Source organism: Phalaenopsis equestris, unplaced genomic scaffold, assembly GCF_001263595.1.
Source record: "Phalaenopsis equestris unplaced genomic scaffold, ASM126359v1 Scaffold000147, whole genome shotgun sequence".
NCBI lineage: Eukaryota > Viridiplantae > Streptophyta > Magnoliopsida > Asparagales > Orchidaceae > Phalaenopsis > Phalaenopsis equestris.
The window spans coordinates 198,650-204,136 of record NW_018164589.1 but is presented as its reverse complement, the minus strand read 5'-3'; positions in this window follow the sequence as shown (position 1 = coordinate 204,136).

Here is a 5,487-nt window from a genome sequence, read left to right as displayed (position 1 = left end):
CTTATGTTTATTTTAATGGAGGTAAACATGTCATTTCGTTGGCACCAATAAAAAATTTAGCCACGAATAATCTTTTTTTAACTGGTTTCAGGAAATAAAAGCTTTCTTTTTTCCAAAATTTGAAACATTTATGATTACTGTTTTTTACTGAAATGGAAGCAAGTTTATATCTAATCACTTTACAGAGCTATTTGCAGATGAATTAGGGATGGGCCATCCCCTTTAATGTTAAATCGGTTAAGTACTCTTTAAGGTTTATGATTCTAATGAAACCATTCATTTGTGATTGCAATTTATTCTCTTTTGTAATAGGTGACCGTGAGATTCTAATTGATGAGCTTGAAAAAGCATGATTCTAACACAATTGACATAAAGAAGACTCTTTTGTTATTATCATTAAACAGAGAAATATTGGTTGTGGGCTTCAAAAAAGTTTGCCTTGGCCTCCTTTGGAAGGTGAAATAAATGAGAGAGTTTTATACGAGTTCCGGGACAAATTTTCAAAAGGCAGATGAAACAGTAGATAAGACACGAGGACTTTAAGATTTGATGTTTGAGATTTTCCATAGGCGCAATCCACTAAGTTTAATTACTCCAATAATGGGAGTTTACTTTTAATTAAGGCTTGTCATTAGGTGTCAAGTGTTCAAAATTAAAGTATAATAGCACCAAATTTTAATTTTACATTATGAAATTTATCACTCCGAGCTTACAGTTGATGGCAAGAGGAACGATCGTGAATCTTGTTGATATCTCATGGTTTCATTGTCTCAGACTCTCAATCTCTCATGGTCCTTGGTATATTTAGTGAGATAAGATAGTTGACCCAACTTGATAGAAGATCATTGTTAGCAGCCATGAGTTGTTTCGTCAAAGTGAATTTTGAGGACCTATGGTGATTATTTATCTGAGGGGATAAATTCAAATTGACATTTGCTCATAGAGGTCTTTATGCACTATCATGTATATTTTATGATTCACAACTCAAATTGACATAAAATTATTGGGGAACATCTGGGCTATAATCATAACTATAAATTACTAGAGCTTACTGGCCTTATCACTTTGTCAGTGGTATATAGTATTAACCTTTTTTTTTTTTCCTGAACCCTAGTAGTGAAACCATGTGAATAAAAGATTTGGGTCATGTCCTTACTAGTGAAGATTATCATAAGTGTGAATGCTATAGTATACATGACATGATATTCACTCTTTAGGAGTATTTGTTAGCCTTAAATTTGTAATTATTGACAAACAATTATGAGGGGTGAATGAGTATTACCTTAAACTTTAATGAAAGATTTCATTTAAATATTTTAAGATTTTTCTAATTTGAATTTTTTTTAGGACAGAACCTTTCAATTGAAATTCACCTTCAACATGACTATTATTGTGGAATTTAAAAAGTATTTATTATTATAATTTAAGAACATTATCATTTGAATGTTGTTAGAACATTAGTTACGTCTACTCCTGTCTTTGTAAAGAGGAGAATTGGATCGGCTTAGTGGAACTCAATGTTATCAATTCCAATTCTTATGAGAATGACTATTAGATTGGCTAAGGTGGGACGATTCCTTCTTGTAGATAAAGCGGCCCATTTGAGAGCATACATAACATAACAACTGCTTCTAGAGTATATGGGTGCATTTGAAGTGATGTGATTTTGGGATTATGTAAGTCTTGCATATTTATTATGTTTTTGTTGATTTTTGTAGTGTTTAGAGTCGTTTTTATTTTTTATTTATTTGTCACATTTTTAGTAGTTTTGATTTTGACAAAACTTTGATACATTAAAATTAAGATTATTATTTTTGAATAATGTATCTGGATTTGTTTTATATCGTTGACCTTATTAGTAATAATGTGAATATAAATAATAGAAAAATACACTTTACTGAACAAATCTCATGCTAATGTGTTGATGGACATCAAGATTATATAGTTGTTAAGTGGTTTAAACCATTTGGGCAAAAAACAAAAATTTTGGAATAATATTGTCATTTCTACTAGAGTCGTAGATGCCATCAAAGCATGTTGATGGTTAAAGAAAGAGATTGAAAGAATCATTTGGTAGGACTATATTTATTAACTCATTCAAAAGTATTTTGCTAAGACTGACACTAATCATATTGGGGGCATAACTAATAACTATGAAGCTTATTATAATCCTAAAAATTATCATTGGAGGATTATTAATATCCTCCTGCTCACCATCCCTAAAGAGCCAACATTGAAGAAACCACGTGCTAAGGGCTTGGCGATCCTTGTTACGAAAGATAATTGTTTTGATAATGAAAGTTTTGTTGATATCTAATTCTATTCTATATTTTTCATTTTGGACTAGGGCAAGAAGAAGCTTTAGCTAGTTACAAAATCGCTCTATGGATTTGATAACCAATTAGTGTGGATGGAAGAAACAATTACTCTCCCTGTCATAATTAAGGATTTTTCTAAACAAATATCCCCATGATTTAATTCATAATTGTTAATTTAGTGTCAGTTTATAATGCTGTCTCATATTCCTTTTAATCAATTTTTAGTGTTATTTTTTTTTAGCCCTACTTATTAATAACATTCACAATTTTTTGGGTTGATGTATATGAATAAATGGAATAATTATATTTTTGATATGTGCTAGAGAGTTCATAGCGGCAGAGTAATGAATAATCATTTCAGTGTTGTACAAGAATCCATCATACACTCAGATAATAAAAGTTACGTGTAGGGACAAAAACTTTTAACTTAAAGAACCCGATAAGGAAAAAGATCATGGGGCTAGCTCAGTCAGAATAATCCACTTTGAATTTGTGATCAGAATCATCTGACTGGAATACCTCATGTTGATAACATGCAAGAAAGGGGTCTCAAGACCAACAAGACCACAATCATATACTTATGATCAAAGATGATGCTGGCTCAAACCATACTTCCAAACTCATCCAGCTAGAATCATCATTAAGCATCTACTCAAATCAGTCTCACCAAGCCAGAACACTTTCTTCGACTTCTTAAATGGGCGGGAGAGTTCAACGAGTTCTATCTATCTTCTGTGCTCGAAACTGTCATCAAGGTTCATGTCATAACCAATTTCTTGACCAACCTTTCCAAGCCAAGCAATTCTGATGTGGAAGCGATGATCGAAAGCCATACTTAGGTCCTATATATTAATGATGTGTCAAGTTAAACTGGGCAAGGCTCATTCTCACTCTAAAAAATCGAACTGAAAACCATTTGTATCACTAGATAGAAGTGGAATTTAAACTCACAAATAATCAAACTGAGTATGAAGCTTTGATTGTCAAGTTACAATTCACTTACAAGATAGGTGTGCATCATCTCTTGGTAAATTTTGACTAATGTTAGCCAATCAAGTGAACGGGCAATTCAAAGCTAGAGATGAGATGATGACCAAATACCTCAGTAAAGCCAAAACATAGATAGAGAAAGAGATATTTGAAAGTTTCAAGATTGAACACATCTCCCGAGTAGACACCCATATAACAGACCTCCTATCCAACCGCATCAGATTCTCATTTGAATAACAATAGAGGAAGTCGCCGCGATGGAGCTGGAAGTCAAAGGATAAAAGAGTTGGATGGATAACTCATCATATTCCTTGAAACCGGGATGGTCTTGAAAGAATTAACTGACCCAAAACATCTCAAAATTAAAAGAACCCAATATCTTATGATCAAGGATAAATTTTTTTGGAGGTTAGCCACCATGATATACCTAAAATGCATCCAAGAAGATGAGGTAGAGGATGCCTTTCAAGAAATACAATTAAGAGAATGTAGAAACCATTCCAGATAGAAGACTTTAGTACACCAAGTACAATGATAGGGATATTTATGTTTGGCATTGCAAAAAGACGCTGAAGGATTCTCAAGGAGTGAACAATATCAAAAGTATGTACTATTACATCATCAGCTAGCTTATAAACCACAACCCATTCTCATACCATGGTTTTTTGCTATTTAGGGACTCGATATCCTCGAGGCCCTTTCCTCTGTTATGAGGCCAGAAAAAGTTCTTGCTTTTTGCTTTACATTAATTTTCTAAGTGGATTGAATTTAAGATGCTTGCTCAAATTGTCATTAAAGTCATTTATAATTTCATCTCTATTAATCTAATATTTCAATCTAGGTTGCCACTCATCGTCATCACTGACAACAAAATGCAATTCTTCGAACAAGGGGTGAAGGAATTTTTTCAAATCTAAGGGATCAGCTTGAAGTTCGTGTACATCCACCATCCTCAAACAAATGATCAAGTCGTGACAGCAAAAAAAAAACATTTTAAATGAACTAAGCAAAAAATTTCAAGGAATTTAAGGAAATTTGAACAAGATTTTATTGTATGATGACTGAACTAATCTCATTAATGTTGTCACACTGGATTGAGGCAGCGCTGTCATTTGAATATAACCATGACAGTTAAAGTGTGATGGTTGGTTCATCATTCAATGAAGCAAGCTTAATTGAGTGGTGGGAAGCTAATGACAAAGAAGTGACACTCGCGTTTTATTTCATAAAGGAGAAATAAGCCAAATTAGCCCTTAGGCAAGATAAAGTGAAGGGATGGACAACTCGATACTACAACAAATATGTTTAGGAAAAAAACTTTCACTGCCATAGACCAAGTAATAAAAAAAACCAACCCAATCACGTGAGGATAAGACACGAGAAGCTCGACTAGACATGGATCGGGCCATTCATCATCGAAAAACGGCTCTCCCCCAGAGCATACATGCAAAAGAAATACATGGGAAAGGGGATGCTTCAAACATGATGTGGAGATAATTTGAAGACATTCTATTCCTAAAAAAAAAATTTGCAAAAAAATGTATTATCATTCCTACCATTATATTTTTTTAATTCCACAAAAAAGAATGAGTAAAATTTTTACTAACTATGCACATGATCCCATGGTCGATCGACACCCAGAGAACTTGAAAGTTTGCACAAGGTATTGTTGAGTATGATTGACACACATGGAAATTAGACCGACCTTCCAACTGTGGTTCCACCCGGAGTGCAAAACTGATAGCAATGGAATATGTCCAATAAAAGAACTCTTAAAATAATTGATGATGATGCTTAACATTCAATTAGTAAATTACACAAGATCTGACTCACAAAGCTCAAGCTCTAGCGACAAAATTCCTTACCTATTAGCAATAAGATCCATGATGGGTGGGACATGAATCACCCCTGTGGTAAGTCGAGATTGTTACCTCTACACAGACTATGACGAAATCTACTTAATATGTTTGCATAAGGTGTGGCGCGTCCATGATGATGACCTAATCAAGAGACTGAGATATGACTTGTGTAAAACTTGAGCTTGGTAGTAACTCAACAAACTAGCCAAAAATTTCTTAACGTATTGACTCATCAATTCTCACGTCAAAAACTTATCATATAGCAGATCATTCATATAAACAATATATATATATATATATATATATATATATATATATAT